Here is an 18854-nt window from a genome sequence, read left to right as displayed (position 1 = left end):
CCCAGGCTGGAGTGCAGTGGCGTGATCTTGGCTCACTGCAGCCTTCACCTCCTGCGTTCAAGGGATTCTCCTGCCTCAGCCCCCTGAGTAGCTGGGATTACAGGCGCCAGACACCATGCCCAGCTAATTTTTGTTTTTTTAGTAGAGATGAGATTTCACCATATTGGCCAGGCTGGTATCATACTCCTAACCTCTGGTGATCCACCCTCCTCGGCCTCCCAAAGTGCTAGGATTACAGGCGTGAGCCACCGTGCCTGCCTCATTATGATTTTAAAATTTTCTATGTCTACTTGTAATTTTGTCAATTTTTGCCTGTCTATGTAGAGTCCATTTTATCTGAGGTATGATAATTTAGAATAGTTATGGCCTTCCAGATAATTACATTTTTGATCATTCAGAAGTAATTTCTGTATATCTATTATTGCTTTTTGGCTTTAATATGTATTTTATCTGTTATTAAGGTAACTATACTAGATTTGCTTTGATTAGTGATTACATGATAAAACTTTTCCTATACTTCGTCAACCTTTTTGTACTTTTGATTTCACACAATTCTCCTGTAAATAGCATGTAGTTGATTTTAAAAATCAAGTCTGAATTGTTTTCTTTATTTTGTAAGAGTCATTCTATTTCCTTCATTAGCTAATGTGTTCAGTTTATAAATACTATTTATTATTTGCATTCTTATTGTCTCACTTGTTTTAGGAGTCCCTTTTTCTGCTTCCTTGCATTATTTTGAATTGCACATTTTTATTATTCCTTGTCCGTCTATGATGCTTTTAGTTTTATATTCTTTAATTCTTCTATTCATTTTTCTCTAGAAATTACAACATGCATGATAAAATCACCAAAATCTATTATTTGTTGATTATTTTATTTTCCTCTCAGAAAACAATGAAAATGTAGACTCTTCATTACAATTACTTCCTTTGTTGGTTTACATACTATTATTTTTGTGGATTTTAATTGGTTAGTAATGGATTTTTTTTTTTTTTTTTGGTCAGTCTACGTCTATATTTCACATCCATCATTGAAGGATACTTTTGTGAGAAATAATTTGTGTTGGTAGTCATTTTAACACATTGAAGTTATAGTCCTTCAGCTTCTGGATTTTATTGTTTTGTTGCAAAGGCAGCTGCCCTTTTGACTGTTGGTGCTTTAAATGTGATCCCTTCATTAGCTACTTTTAAGATGTCCTTTGTATTTCGTGTTGGTTTTCTGTAGGTATACCATAATATACCTATTTCTGATTTTCTTTTGTATATCTTTCATGCAATTTGTTGTGATTCTTGAATATGTGGATTGATATTTTCCATTAGTTTTGGAAAATTTGTAGCCCTTTTTTTGTTTCAATTTCTTTCTTTCCTTATAAACGTCAATTAAATGTGTTTTAGAACTTTTCATTATATTCTCTGTTTCTGTCTTTTTTTCTGTATTTTCTCCACTCTTTTGTCTTCATGATTCATTCTGGGTAGTTTCTTCTGACCCATCTTTCCAAATCATAAATGTTTCAGCTGTATTAAATATGCTGTAAAATCCACCTTCCATGTTCTTAATTTTTGCCATTGTATCTTTCAGTTCTATGATTTCTGGTTGGTTCTTTTAAAAATTGTATTGTCAGTTTTTACACTTTCTTATTTCTTGGTAAATATTTTAAGTTCAGTACTTACCTCCATGATCATAGTTAACATAACTATGTCTGTTAATTATAATATCTATGTTCATTGTGAGTCTGTTTCAATTATCTTGTCCCCTCATGTGCTAGGTTATGATTATGTATTGATCATTTTTGTACACATTTTTAGATATTTTATTGTGTTCTGAATATGAATTTGATGCCTAGATTCAGGTATTTGTCCTAAATCCTCTAGGGAGGATTTTTTTCTGTATAGTGTTTGGAGGCACTAGCAATGTATTATCACCATAATCCAGTTTCAGGGTTTGAGATTTTCTAGAGACCAAATGACCTGAAACTGAGCTTCAGCTCATGCGAGGGCTTGTTTCCTTCTATTTCACGCTTACTCCTGTATGCAGGTTCGCAGGAACTATTCTAAATAAAGTATACCTTACAAGACTGCTCTCCATCTTGGCAGGACCTGGAATTCATCTTTTGATCACCTGCCCTTTGAACCTATCACAGGCATTACTTGGCCCCTCAGTAACCTGTGAAAAGTGGCATCAAATACTGCAAGTACTGCTTTCACTTCTGTGGGTTTCTGTCTTCCCCAAGATAGTGTCTCTTCACTTCCTCATCATTTTGCTACTTTCTGATTACATATTTTTCTTGTCCATATTTTTCAGTTATGTTTATTGGGGTGGAGGTTCTCAACTATGTAATCCATCATTTCAGTAAACTTTACTGGGCTTTTCTCAGTCATTATTTTATACTATTGATACACAAGGGTTGGAAATGAGTATATGTTCTGCCTCCAGTAAGATTTCCTCTGCCTCTAAATTTGATAGGGCAAAGACTATGTATGAAACTTTCTCTAGAAAATACAAAAATTGGCACATATTTAGCAATGGTTATATATAGAATATGCAAGAAAACTTTTTGTCACTTTCTGTTAGCCTTTAAATTCTGTCTTCTATTTTTAGGCTTGAAAAGATACATTATTGTCACATTAATTCTCTTTAATGTAAATCTTGAAATATGTAACAAAAACATAAGCACAAAGCTTAAACACATTTGGCTGCTGGCAGGATGGATGATTCTCCTTGTTTGCCTCTAGAAAATCATACTGGGACAAACTGCAATAAAAAATGCTGATATACTGGGCATCTTGAACCATGCTGAATTTCTCATCTGGGCATTTAATCACTTTATTTAACAACTTTTAATAATAGCTATCATGTGAGGGTATAGAACATGCAGTTCCTGTTTTCAAAGATGCCAGAGTCTCATGGTAGCAATTGTTCAGTAAAGAGATACGTGTAAAAGAATGTAGTGAGTTATCTGGTAGGGGCATTGACAATCAGTTCTCAGAGTCCTGATGATAAAAGTGTCAATTGACAACAGCACAGCTCTGAGAAACTGATGTATCTTTCCACTTATCCTAGCTAAGGATGTGCCTAAAAGCTTATTCCAAAGCCAATCCACCTTTATCCCCTCTCTTCTGCTTTCCAAGGGAGAATGGCATCATTTCTAGGCTTTCTTTGCTACTGCATGCCACATTCACAAGTAGAATACTAAAAATATTTAAATAAAAATCACGAGCAAAAATGGCATACAAAAATGTGGAAAAAGAGGTGACAGAAGTAAAACTAATCAAACACATCGTTTTTGAAAAATTATCAAAGAAAAACAATGCATTAAGGAAATACAGCGATTTTTTTCTTTGATGACTTTACAATCTTTAAAGTAAATTTTAAATACTTTTCTGAAATATTTCAGATCTTATTTCCTTTTATGCATTAATTTACTGGCAATTGTAATTGTAGATATTGAGTTTATTACCATACATAATATCATGAGTTTCAAATTCCTTCAAAAATGAACCTTCAAATAAAAGTGAGTTTTTTGAAATAAACTAACTCATGGCATCACTTCAACTCAGAGACTTATGAAGTGTGTGGAAAGAATTATTTTGATTACTTTTAATTAACTTTGGGCCTATGCAAGTTAAATATATTAACAAAAGGATTTGATTATTTTAACAAAGATAAAGGACCACCATTTGGAGGAAAGTACAGATTCAAAACAAATCTTCTTCAGTAAATAAAGGGATATGAAACCAAATTATTTGGACTCTACACTGAAATAGAAAACAAAAGAAAAGTAATAAAATGAATTAACTTAGATCAATGGTGATACTCCAGTTAGCCATGTATTCTTCCATATTAATTTCTTTCCATTATTCCAAAAATGTTAGCATATGAATCTCATTTTAAAATATACTTGCATATGTTAATTTCAGTCTGTCTTCCAAAAAATATGAAAATTTGCCTTTAAAAATGAACATGACTAATCTAAGAAAAGTATGTTAAAAATGTAGGTTCATATATTAAATAGTACAAAGACAATATGGTTGAGGATTGCTTCTTTTTCATCATATAACACTTCTGTGTTTACTTATATACCCTGATGACTTTTGATGAAAATATAGTTTTAAAGTAGGAAAGCTTTTCTAATACTCAGGCGCATGGCCTCATAAAATTTCCTTTTTGTACCACTGATTATATAATATTTATCAAATGTAGATAGAATTAAGCTCATTGATTTCATGAGTATGTGAGGAAATTCACTTTGTACATCTATGCTGAGAATTAACATACACAAATCTATTCATATGAACTGTTGTACCCCTCTTTTGATAATGTTATTTCATTTAGTAGATATTGAAGTCCTTTTTAAATTGGATGATGGAGTTATTAGATAAAAGGAAGAGCAGAAAAAATGTTAAATATTTGTTTCAACCTACTTGGATGATATCTGCCTTTTCACCTATGTGTCTGATTATTAAGTAACAATTTTAATTAAAAATATATGTATCAGTCAGGGGCCAGGCATAAAAAGATAATTTAAGCTATGGAGTTCAATAGAGGGAATTTAAATTGGGAATATTAATGTCGAAAAGTGTTAGAAGAACTGAAAGGGCAAAAAGAGGACCATGAGGCAATCTGGCTGTCAGCACTGAAGGAAACAGGTCCTAGTGCTAGAGAGGCAAGGATACAAGGTGGTGTTACCAGGTGATGTTACCAGGTAGTGAACAGAAGTGAGGGCCTTCTGGTAGGAGCCAGAACTTAAGAAGGGGGAGCGCCTCTGGAAGCTAGAACCACATAGGAGAAGCAACCATATCCCAGAAGGCCATCTGAAGCAGTGAGAGGTGGGAGAAACACCTTAGGTTCTCCTCTCCATTCATTCTCAAATATCTGGCCAGTAGCTTTCAGTGGCAGAACTCAGTCAGAGGCTAATTGGTAAGTAATTGGTAAACTAATCAGTAAGGGATGTACTTGTGGGGCTCAGTCACCCAATACACACAGTAGAGTAGGAGGAAAGAACGGCATGGCTCTAAGTGCATGCTGGCTAACAAACAGAACAGTATATTCAAAATAGTCAGTAGAAAAGAAAAAAATAGCATTATATAATATTATTTATATAATGTTATTTATAACATAACAATCTCAAATTCATAGAAGACTGGAAGAAATCAGACTAAAAAATGACAAACTTTAAATGACTGCATGGGTTTGAGGTAGTAGGAAAAGATTTTTAAATAAAAAATTTAAACAGTGTACTAAAAGGCACTTGATAAAAAGAAATGTTAACCTCTTCTGAAAAATTAATAAATATAAATATAAGGATTATTGCTTAATGTCATAAAGAATACCTTTGTAACAGCTACATTGTCAAGCATTGAATTTACATTTAATTCTGAAATTAGACAACATCGATATTGCTACTGTATTTCTTGGTATTGCTCTGCTAGTCCTGGCCTATGGAACAGTGTGGCAAAACAAAATGAGATATAGTCAAGTGAAGGTAGTGAAGAAAATTACCATTATTTCCAAATAATATTATCTGTATAAAAACTCAGGAACTTATATGAAAAAATGTTTAAACTTAAAGTGCGTTTGATTACTGAGAGCAAAAAATAAATAACAGTTGCTAATAAAACTTTTATGTATTATCACAATTAATGTGGTGGCTGGGAGTGATGGCTTACACCTGTAATCCCAGCATTCTGGGAGGCCGAGGTGGGGGGATCACTTGAGGTCAGGAGTTTGAGACCAGCCTGGCCAACATGGTGAAACCCTGTCTCTACTTAAAAAAAAATTCAAAAATCAGCCAGACGTGTCTGTAGCCCAGCTACTAGGGAGGCTGAGGCAGGAGAATCTCCTGAACCCGGGAGGCGAAGGTTACACTGAGCTGAGTTTGCACCACTGCACTCCAGCCTGGGTGACAGTGTGAGACTCTGTCTCAAAAAAAAAAAAGAAAGAAAAAAAGAAAAAGAAAAGAAAAGAAAAATTAATGTGGTAATATAATGAAAAAAAAAACAAACAACACTTCCATTCACAACAATAACAAAAAGTAAGTACCTAACTACATATAATACGTTGGAATAGTCATAAAAAAGGAATGTAAATTTCATGGAAAATTTTACACAACTTTAGATGAGACCTAAAATGTTAAGTAAATAGAGACTTATGTCAGGTTTTTGGATTAGAAATCTTATTTTAAATATCAGAATTCCTCTTAAGTTAATGGGTTGGTTTATTACAAGTTTATTCACATTCTCACTGGGGTATTTTGGAGGGATAGTATTGAAAATGATGCCAACTCCCATTTGGAAAAGAAGTTAATGATTGAAGTCAAAAATATTGTGAGAAAGAGAAGTATGAGATTTTAAAATGTAATATCTCTTTTCAATTCCACATGACAGGCTGAGCAACTGTGACTATCACCCCTGACTCCCTATATCCACTTAAAATTGCAGACAGCATATTGGTGAGTGTGTGTGCATATGCAAACAAAAGAACATAATAAAATTGTCAATTAAGAACATTTTATATACGTAGATAAGAGAGTTATTGGTAGATAGAAAGTTGATGGGTTCAGATTGAAAGGAAATTCAGAAGTGCCAAAAGTGAAGCAAATACCCGAGGTAAGCAGATTTTCTCAAGGAAACCCTGGGGAAAACAAAGCTGAGAGTGCACAAATATCAAAGCCAGACTAAGCCATAGGACAATCATCAAGATAATTACTGTAACACATTTTATTGAGAATAACTGGATGTTTGTGCCCCCGTGTCTCCAGCTCATCGACAGAACAGCTGGTTGTAGTGAATTTTGTACTCAAAATAAAGCCCAAGAAATTCCTCTGGATAAAATAGTCTGTTCGAGGGCGGGGTTACTAGTAAGGGGATTGTAGCTTGGAGAAGGAAGCCAAGCTTAAGTTGGGACAATCCTCAAGAGATTAAAAAGCAAACAATGCTGCACAAAAATAAAGAGAAATATATTGGATATGTTTCTTTCCAGAGTAAAACTCTTTGGTTTGGCAATTATGAAGACTTTGAGCCTACCTTCTTGCCTTCTCACCATTCACACAAAGGTCAATACCTGTCCCAGAGTGTAACTTGTTTACTTATGTAGAGTCTGTGGTCAGGCTTAATTACAGAAAAGTCTTATTGTATAAATACACCTACAACCACTGTGGAATCCAGCATGCTGTGCTGTACTTCATTTGTAAATATTAATAGACCAACACATATGATAAGACATTTGAGGAAAACACAGAGTGTGAAGAAGGGAGACAAAGAAGAACAAACAGAATAATATAATTAACAGATGAAAACATTCAGAGGAAAAATAATTCAAGGAGAAAATAAATTAAACCCGATTGAGATCATGAGAGAAAATTGTGATGAATATTGCTTCCATGAAACAAGAATGCTTGTCCATGCAAACAGAAGAAGATACAACAATTAGAATACGGTTTTTTGAAATGTAAAATTCAGTAAACTGACTAAATTACAAAAGTACATAAGTTATGACGTTATGACTGAATTGCAGATCTAGACAGTATCATAGAATAATCAAGACAAAATCAAGGCAAAGTATGAGACGTGGTGTACAGATTCAGGTAATTCCAGAAGAAAGAGGAGCTAATGAGCTAAAAATGTCTCTGAACTATAGAAACATGTAAACTTTCAGATTTAAAGGATTCATTTACTGCCTATCAGAATAAATAAAATAAGCCCACACTTAGCAAATTTCATCACCAAGGTCAAAATAAAAATCCAAAACATTTCATAGAAGGAAAAAAAGTTTGTTTACAAGGAAAGGAAAATTTCAGGGAGGTAACTAGTATTCTCATAAAAATACAAACTCTTCAAAAAAATGATACAATAGCTTTATATTTCTATGAAAAATAACATTTTAAAACTATAAGTATATACTCATATCATTAGTAAGTCATGAGTGTCAAATAAATATACTTTCAGACACTTAAGAGCAGAGAAACCTAATGCCTGTGAAAAGTTACCCAAAACATATTCCAACACAACAAAAAAGGTGGCGACATGTAATATAAGAATGATTGGTATCATAGTATGGCCTAGAAAATAAAGAATGCTGAAGTTTACTTCAAAGAAAATCCATTATATGTTTAGAGTATTTTTTCACTTTCAGCAGGAAATAATGATTCAAAGGTCTGGTGAATTGTACTACTTAATTCTATGACAGACATGATTTGGCTAATTGAATAGAAAGTGCTGTTTGTTACTTTTCATGATTTAATATCAGCATATAGAGGAAATCTTTAAAAATTACAGATAGAGAAAAAAGTATAAATATTACAAATGTCACACCATACATATATGATGAACAGAAACGGAAAGTATCATGGGAAAGTGTGGTATACAGAAGCATGTTAATTCTAATTTCTTTTATGAATAGCAGAGTTATGTTCTAGAGGTGAGATCAAGAAGTGCAAGTTTAAGTACATTGTTTAAATTTTACAAACCAACCAACAGAAAAACTGAAAAGAATAAATGTAATACATTCCTCTCTTTTCCCAGAGAAGAGACAACAGAAACTGTATCTTTTATCTTTGGCAAATAAAACTATTTACAAAGATATAATCATAGTTATCATAAGAACTAAGCTCAAAAACCATTATCTGTGAGTGACTCTAAATTGTGTGTGTGAGAATGTGAGTGATGCAGGAAAGAAGAGGCTTTGACTTTTTTGCTTTAGTTTCTTCTATAATATTTTATTTTTCTTGAAATTTACATGCATTATCTTCATAAGGAAATATCATTTCATAAGGTTTGAACTTTCTAATAATGTATCAACAAATTATTTTAATTGAAAGTGTTGCCTGTCTGAGGATGAAAAAAAAACTTAAAAAAAAAAAAAAAAAAAGGAAAAGGGCCTGATATAAAGTCTAAAAGTTCTGTAAGGAAAGGAAGTATTTGTTAAGTAAACATTGCTAGACTATTTAGAAAATCAATAAATACAGAGGCATTTCTCATGAATCATATGTGCATATTTGTATTTTTATGTGTGGAAATATTTTTATTTTTCTGTGGTGTATTTTGCTTTATCATGCATTAACATAATTATAAGGGCAGATAAAAATTATTTAAAGATTTTGATCATCTGTAATTCTTATCTTGTGATGACCTTTTTTTTAAACGAAAATAATGATTTGTAAATCTTATTCAATCTAAAACAAAGTCAGAATGTGTAGGCCATACATAGGAGAGAAGGCATCCCCTGATACCCCAATAACTTATGGAAAAATAAAATAAAATAAAAGAACAGCTGTGGAGATAGGAAACACTCCTTTAGGGTATTTTTTAAGATATTCAAATAAAATGGAACCTTCTTTTTTGTTTGTTTAGTTGTTTTTTCAGCTTCATTGAAGTATGATGGACAAATACAAACTTTCTGTGCATGAAGACAATGTTAGGTGACAGAAGGTATATATTGTCAAATTTCATTTTTTTTAAATACCACAAACAAAAATATACAGCAAATATTAAAATAGAGAGGAAATAATGTAAAATATATTTTATCAAAGTTACTAAAGGATGCTGTTATTATTAAGGAACACTTTATAAAGCAACGGAAACCGACTTTCATATAAATAAGTTATGAGTTTAAATTTGTAAAAGAATATGGATGGTCAGTAAATATATAAAAAAATTAAGTCTCAGTAGTGCCCACATAGTTTTAAAATACCATTTAAGATCATCAGATTAGCAAATGTTAAAGTTATAAACACATTTTTGGAAATGAGCATTTTTTTCATTTCTTGTAGGAGTATGTATAAGCATAACCTTTTTGAAAGCCCATTTGCAATAAATATTTACTAGCATTAACAAGGCTATTGCTGATCAGTATAGCAAGCATTTATCATCAGTCCTGTGAAATACAAAGAAATACAGTCAAAGACATGCGCAAAAAGGTCATTGCATTATGCTTTATATAATAGCAAAACAATGGCAAAATAAGCCTCTCCAAGTAGTGAAAGAGAAATGTATAAATACATTAAGAAAAAAACTATTTTCTTAAAAAAAAAATCTGAAGCAAGGACTAAGTTGTTTACATTTCAATTAGGATGTGCCAACTCAGTGCTGTGATGATGAGGACAAGAGGGAAATGAGTTAAGATCCAAAGTAATGCCAAACAATGCATCGCTGTATTTGCTACTGCTTCAGGCAAGCCACTAAGAGAGTTCACCGTGACAGAACAGATCACTCAGGAAGCATATTCATTTAGCATCTGAGATTTCTCTGGAAGGGTAGCCAGTCCTGAGAGTAGTCCACAGGAGAGAGAATATAGGGGTACTTGTCAGCCCTTCTCTCTATTGTTTCTAATTTTCTATTGGCCAAAGGCGATCTTGGGATAGCTAATCCCCCAATACCGATTTGGTGATCACTCTGGAAGCCAGATTCTGCCCTTAACAACAAACTCTACTGTTCCATCCAAGTCCAAACAGGGATGACATGATCTGGAATGGCTTGGCCACCAGCCAAGAAAGTGAAAAATTAAAATAGTCAAGGAAATATGAAAAGACATACAAGGTTGGCATTTCAATAAAATATAGTTGAATAATTATCATAGAACCTTTATAATCAAGTTTTCTAAAAATTAAGAATGGCACAGAAGTGTTTATGAAATTATATCAAATTTTAAAAAAGCAGGAAAAAGTGGCTACATGTTTGCTATGAACCCAAGATCGTGAGATAGATATGTGGGTAGATAGATAGGCTGATAGTTAAATTGATAATCTAGAAATAAATTTATTACCAGTGTGTTGCTTTCTGTGTAAGGTATTTTTACTTTAGATTCATTTATTTCCAAATAGTGACTGTGATATTCTAAAATTTCACCATGATTTTGTATTAATTTTATAATTCAAGTAAACAATAAGCATTAGCACACATGAAAAAAAAATACAGCTGAAGTTGTTATAATGGGATCCAGTTTTACTAAATTTTAATAAGCTATTCTTCAATATACATATAAAACTTCAGGAAACTTCAGACACATGAATATAAACTCCATGGGGATGCATAAAATATGGAGTTTAAAAAACTAGTTGATGTGACAGATGTTCCTTTTCCATCCTGTCGGATAAAACTACCATTATACCATTTTTAGGAAGAATTGTTTTTAGTAAAGTTCACTAAACAAATAAGCTACATTGGTTTGGCATACTAATAGAAAAAAAAATAAAATATTTCACATTTGTGGTCCCAAGAACCCTTAGACACATAAAATAAAATTATCAGTTGTAGTTCAGCCTTTATTAAAATAATCTGTGGTACTTTAATCTAGAATATGTAAGGGGATTGGAGAAAATTCAAAGGCATTTAATAAAGGGGATATCATGACAACAATTTACTTTTGGATGATGGATGGAAAAGGAGACATAAGCATTTTAGCCTCTCTGTAGTTTAACCAAATCTATATTCTTCCATCTTTATTTTGATCAGATTTACACAAAACCACCAAAACTAATGTTTTAAAACAAAACAAAAGCCAGCCTTCTGTCTAAATACATTTGTAATTAGATGGTGAGAAAATCTTACAAACGTCAATAAAATCTTCTTAAAGCCCAACTATAGATATTGTTTTAGTTGTGCCTTCCTTTCTATTACTTTGTTTGTTTTCTGAAATGTTCACCAGCACTCTGTGAGCCCTAAGTAATGCTCCTGTAGCAAAAGAAAAAAAATGAATGGGTAAAAAAAGAGGCATCATAATCATAATAGCAGATATTTAATGAACATCTTATAATTGCCAGCTATAATTCTCAGTGCTTCACACACATTATTAACTCATTTAATACTGACAAAACCTATGAGGTATATGAGGTGAATATTATTATTGTCATTCCCACTTTACAGATGGGAAACAGGCAGAGAGAGGTCAAACAGGCAGATCCAGGATTTGAACTAAAGAAGACTGGCTCCAGAGGCTGTGGTATTAACCATTATAGCACATGCTACCTCTCATGTCACTTAGGCACTTGCTGAAAAAAATAAATTATGCATTACATAGAAAATAATCTGCCACAAGGAATCTCTTTGACTTCTCTTTGTTGCAGATGCCTAATTATAGCTGACCAAGAATACGTTTATGGTACAGATATCTACAGAGCTGAGATCTTACATCTGCTTTCCTGGTCCTTGTTTCTCTAAAGCACTTGCCAACCCATGAAAAGGAAGTAATCATGCTGATTTGTGTAATTGCTCTGTTTTATTTCTTAGTACACTTCCCATGAGTAATGACTACTAAATATTATAACCCTTTAGTCTATTGATTTTACCATTCCAAGGTTTAATTCCAGGAAGTATGACATTTAGCAGTAACATATTTATAGTTTACGCAAATTTTGAATTTTCAATTTATTATTAATTTCAGAGAAATAAAAATTAAAATTTGTTTTCTTAAAGTCATCTATTTTACTACCAATAACATGCAGACCATTAAGAAAGTATGTAAGTTTCATTTTTGCAACAAATAAATTTATAATTATAAGTTAGTAAATTGTAACTTTATCAATGGTTAAGTGTAGTGAAGATTTCAGAAATGAATGCTTGGTTATTCTTTTTAATTTAAATATGGGGAGAGGAAAATAGAATAAAATTTAAATGAATTGACAGAAGTAAAACAGTACTTCCAGACGGGTATGGCACTCACATCTTCAATATAAGGCTGACTGTACACCTGAAAAAACATCTAAAAATTAGGGAAGATCCAATAATGAGCTATTGAAAGAAAAATTCTATTGTTTAAACAGAAGGAAGTAGACTCAAAAAATACGTGGCCTTGACATGCTCTTTAGTTACATATATAAATGAATGTAGAAGGAAAGACAGGACTGATAATATATTTTCCTTTAACAGGTATAAGAAGTCTTGTGATTGCTTACTCAGCTTTCTAACTTTTAAAATGAAATGAAATACATGCAGATAAAAATAACCCAAGATCTATCTCAAAGGACTCAAAGTAAAGTAAATCAATGAATGATGTTTGTACTCCTTAAATTAAGATTAATAATGATAACACTGAAAAAGGTAAACACTGGACTTGTCAAATTAAAAGATGAACTTCCTGAAGAATCAAACGTGGCATCTTGATGTACCAGAATGGGAAAAAAATACTACAGCTAGAGAATATTTCATTCTTTCATTCTGTAATTAAGAATATTGAATATTATTGAACATCCATTACTGTGGTACTATTTCATGATAAAAAGTATGATACATTAATTATTGCCTTATTGTTGGATAGTTAGATTTTTGCCAATTTTTCTTTTATTGAGCTAGGATAAATATCTTTAAACATCCCATAGTTCTGATGATTTCTTCAGAATACAGCATAAGAGGTTTACTGGGATAATTTTTATAGGTGATGTAAAAGTAATTTCCATTGACCTGTTAGAGGAATAAGTTGTGACATAAGTTATCATTTAACACAACTCAACCATGAAAAAAAGGGTTGTCTAGTATTTTGTTTATCACTAAACTTGAGTTATGTAACTTGGAAACCCTTACATAGTTGAATTTGCAATTTCCATTTGAAACATCTTCACAAACATTTTTCTATGACACCTACACTGACTTCACTAACTCAAAAAGTGATTTTTTAAAATATGTTTTAAAAAAGTTTTTAATTACATTTTTTACAGGACATGACTTGTCAAGAATGAGAGGAAAGGCAGGAAAAATTGCCTGTTTGCTTGATATCTAGATCATGGGACAGTGCAAGCTAAAAACATGTTTGTGGCCAAATTTATGTGATATAAACGGCTAATCCTAAGAATAATATTATATATTTTATTTATATTTCCTTCGATTTTTCTTAAATTTAGGATGCAAATGTGACCTGGTTATACATCAGTATGTATGTCTTAAAAGTAAGCTGTCAGTCCTAAAAGTAGTTACCCTGTGCACTGTTTACTAAAATGTGACATGCTGATTAAAAGAAACAAAGCTAAACAACAAAAAACAAAGAACAATTCTCAATGGCCCAGCACACTTACTGAGAATACAATTCAAAGCTCATATCCAGGCCTACAACACTTTACAAAGCCTCATGCTCTGGCTCCTGGACCCCTCTCCAAGCGCATCTCCTGTCACTCTTCCCAGTACCACTACCTTTATCACCATCCCTCTATCACTTGTTGTTCCCTCTATCAGGAACCTTCTTGTAGATTTTCACATGGTTCAGCCTCTTAAATTTTTCAGAGCTCTTGATAAAGGGCTTCCCTAACTATCCCCATCATTCCATAAGGCTTCAACTGCCTTGTTTTAGTTCTATAGCATTTACCTGCACCTCACATTATATTATGTGTATGCTTCTTTGTCATTTTCTTCTTCCAATGAAATCTAAGCTTCATTAGGACAGAGGTTGCTTTCTTAACCACTGCGCTTCTATTACATTGGACATTGTTTGTGGCATAGTAGGTTCTCAGTGAATATATATCCAAGGAGTGATATAACATGATCTGCTGGGAGTCAAGAGAGACTAGGTAAAATATTTATATTTTCCATGTGAACTCAGCTTTGTGAAGTGGAGAAAGAAGTCAGCAAATTATTGCTTAAATTAATGTATATAATCAAGTGATAAAATTTTAAAAATCAGTTGTGTGCTTCTTGTAGTAATTATTTCATGAAAAGCTCTTATTAAATCAATGTCATGGCATTATAATCATGACATCTTTTATATGTTGAACACATTGTTAGGTTATTTTCATTGTTTCAGGAGAGGACTCAGAAAGCAGAAAAGAGACTTTAAGTCTCTTCTGGATTTAGACACATAAAAGATAAAGTTCTTACACAGAGAATGTGTTGAACATTGACAAAAATGGAAGAAAAATCACAATGAGCAGCGTTTCTTCATTTTCTTAATTTTCTTTACCCAAAAATATGTTCCAAGTTTTAGGGTGGGAAGAAGACAGTACGTAGAGTGATATTCAAAATATAGAATAACTGATGTTGGTCTGCTGTTGACCTACCAGGCACATCTGTTGGTTGTGTACAATCTGTGTTAGCTATTTTGAAGGTAACCTGCTAGACAAGAATCTATATGTTAGAGTGTCTCTGAGAAAAGGGCAATCACTGGGAAAAGAGAAAGTCTGCAGGGAAAAGGATGGCTCCACAAAGGACCTAGATGCCCTGGATCTTCGGTGACCTAACCAATAACTGTCTTTGTAACTTTTTAGCAAGTTTAAGTACCCAGGAACTTTGACCAAACCTCCAGGAAAGAGGATAAAGACCCAGTTGACTGAGAACAAGTTTCCACTGCTCCAGAAGAATGGGGATCTTAAATATAAATTAAGCTGGTAAAAGAAAACAATAAAATAATTGTATTTTGTGCTCAGCTATACTCTATACACTGGCTATCCACATTACATATACCCAGTGGTAGATCTGCTGCAAGAGTAATGAAGCTTAAGCTTCAAGGCCTCTCCCTTGCACCTGTTTCTAGTAATTCTCAGAATTGTAGTGTGTGTGGGAACTCATTTGCACGAAAAGCATTTCTCTACAAGTATTTCAGACCCCAGAGGAAATGAATATGAATTGTTAAGTCTCCAGTCATATTTTATGATTTCTTTCCTTATTCACACACACACACACACTTCCTAACCTAATTATAAATGTATAATTTTGTAATTTCTTATTTTTTAGTAAGGTCCTAAAATTGTATAAGTTTTAGATTCCACTTAACCTGGACTCACCCTTGTATATACATAGAACTTTTGAAGGATAGCCACCAGGTTGATAAGTGTATTGATTTTGGAGAAGTAATTGTGACAGACCAAGGAGGGACAAGTTTTTCAAATTTTACCTCATATGCTTTCACAGTTTTTGACTGCATCGTGTTTTGTATCTCTCCTTTTAAATTCCCTGATAAAGAGAAACAAGAGTCTCATTTCTTCAAAATAACTTAGCTTCCAATAAAAGCTGCCAAAACAAACCAAAACAAATGAAATAAAGTGTTTGAATATGTCAGTGAGAGAAACTGATACCACACCTTCCTCATTTTATTCAGAGCCAAATTTTTATAAAGGTTATTATTTTTAAGTTTATTATTGTATAATTTATATATAAATTATGTTTATTATTCATAAAATTTTACAAATTATGTCAATTCAATGGGTTTTTTAAGTGAATGTATAGACTCATGCAATCAGTATCACAATCCAGAAATACTCTTATCATCCCCCCAAAATTTCCTTGAGCCAGTGTGCACTCTATAAATTACTATTTTTAAAAATTTGTTTTTATTTAAGAGCTATTGTCTTCACTTCTCCTTATTTAATCCCTTTTGACTTCTGCTGCTTCACTCATTGAAGCGTTTCTTGCCATGATCAGTAATAAATTCTGTTGTTATTGTTAAAATTAGTGGATGTTTTTCAGCTTTTATCTTACTTGATCTTTCAGGTATTCTTGTATTGTTGGGAATTCTTTGCTTTATAAAATACTCTTAGAATTTGTGGCAGTAAGTCATCCAATATCTATTGTTTCTTTCCTTTCTCCATGCTAATAGAAACTGTAGGTAAGATGTTACCAAGTGTGGAGCTCAAGTATATAAATTACAAAGAACCCTTGCATTTGGCGGGGTGATGTAAGAAATTGGCTAAGTATTTCTGGGAAAGATTTTGATTTCCTGATATAGATGCCACCTCTTCTTGCTTCCCTCACTTTCTTCTTCCTGTCTGGAACACAATAGCTTATTGAAGTTTTATAGATCATCTCCCACCACCATCATAAGAATGGCAGAGCATAAAACTAGAAGCTCCTTGGGATATTGAGGTCATCACGTAGCCTTTATAACAGTCCTGAACTGCTTATCTATGGACTTGTTGAGATGAGAAAAAATAAACTTGCATCGTGTGAATCCCCTGATATTTCAAAATTATCTTACCAACATCTGATTGCACTCACTAACTAAAATAGCTTAGATGGCTTTTCTCAGTTTGAACCTATGGGTAATAGTGCCACCTGGAAGAGTCTTTATAGAGAAAAACCAGGGATGTTATCTGATGACTCTCTTTCTGAGAATATCCTGTTATACGAATCCTCTTCTATTTGAAAGAATGCAGTTTCAACATTTGGTTGTCCATGTCTAGTAGCTAAATATATGTGAGACCACGGATTTTAAGAACTACAATTTTGTACATAAGAACAGACTGGTATGCTAAGTCAGTAAACAACTTTGTTTAGAAAATCAAAGGTACCATTTATACATTAGCGTTATAGCCCTGGGGGGAAATATCCTTTGGCTATCCAAGATACCAGGATGAAGTTCTTTTTAGAACGATTCTTTCTCTATCTTCCCTCCCCCATTAATAAGCCCAAAAGAGCATATATGGGGATGACTAAAAGATGACCAATACTCATTTTTCCCACTTTGAGATATGGATTCTTTTCACTGTTTTAAATCCAATGAAACAATATATTTTGGCTATTATAAACATATCAGACAGAAACAAAAGGATAAAGAGAGTAAGTATCATAAGAAAATTTCAAAATAGAATTTTCAAGTTTACGTAGTATACACAATGTGAGGAAACCAGCATGCCTTAAGTTGTCGATTGGAGTTAAAACTGAAACAAATGCATATGAGGACATATTGTACAGGAAAAAAAAACCCTTAATCTTTTATATATCATTTAGCCCAGCAATGCTATTTCTGTGTATTTATCCTAAAATAATTCTGCAGAAGCCTATTTGGAGCAGAGCTTGGTATTAAAGTTAAGATCTTGCTTAGCTATCATTCTTGTGCACCAGCCAGGCAGTGAATGAAGCAGGATGGGGGAAGAGCACTCTGTTTCCTTAAAACATAACAGATCTCTTTTTTCCACAATTAAAAGTTTTTATGAAACTTTTTATTTTGATGAAAACTCTTAGCTACATCCTGTATTTTTCTCTATACCTACTGCAAAGTGGTTTGTTTGTGACCTAGTTTGATAATTAAGGTCAGGGACAAATTGCTTCCTATATTCTGTACAGTCATCATTAGAATGGCGCGCCATACTAATTTTCCTAGGAAAATGTTTAAGATGTCAAATTTAATAAATCTGAAATTCTGTTTTTATTAACTATATGGGAATATCCACTACCTATAATTGAGGCCAGAGGGAATATTTGAATGGAAAATTGTATATTTTTATTGATCATAAAATCACTCAAGGAAATACTAATTATATGAGGTGATATAAAATTTCCTTAAAATAAGTACTTATATATCTTATAAACATTTTTTCAGGTATTTAAAAATATTCATGTTTTGTGAACGAGACCTCTGAAAGTGATTCAGTTTACTATCTTCATTTTTGTTTTTTTTTAACCAAGCAACCAAGTAAGAAAATCATTCAGTGCAGCATGATTGGGGACTTTCTTTTTGCCCCTTGTAATGAAAGTATGTATGGACATTTATTCCAGAAAACCATTACTTATAAACACCAACCAACTTCCTTCCACCTGATCTGAGATTCTTCAGGGAAGTCCTATCACCACAAAAACAGAGGATGTAGCCTTCCCAAAGCTATAGGACTCAGTGGGTTTTAGAACTACTGAACTGTATGACCCTCTGGGATTTTCAATTGTTTTGCGTTGTCTTCTCTCTATTCAAATACCTTCTTGGGATCTTTATATGAAGGTGATGCCTCAGGGTGAATTGCCAGAAGTTCAGTACCTCACCCTTTCATTTTGGCTATCTAATCTAGAAGATCAAAATCCCCTAGAACTTCCTAAGCCTGGGATGCCCAGCCTAAATCTAATTTGTTCTTGAGCACACTGAAGCCAAATGATTCAAACAGTGAAGGTTAACCGATTTTTCTCTGCCCAGCTTCCACCGCGCTTCCCCACTCAACAGTAATAGGGAAAGTT

Source organism: Macaca mulatta, chromosome X (genome assembly GCF_049350105.2).
Source record: "Macaca mulatta isolate MMU2019108-1 chromosome X, T2T-MMU8v2.0, whole genome shotgun sequence".
Classification (NCBI taxonomy): Eukaryota; Metazoa; Chordata; class Mammalia; order Primates; family Cercopithecidae; genus Macaca; species Macaca mulatta.
The sequence above is the reverse complement of the archived record's forward strand: the minus strand, read 5'-3'. Positions refer to the sequence as shown.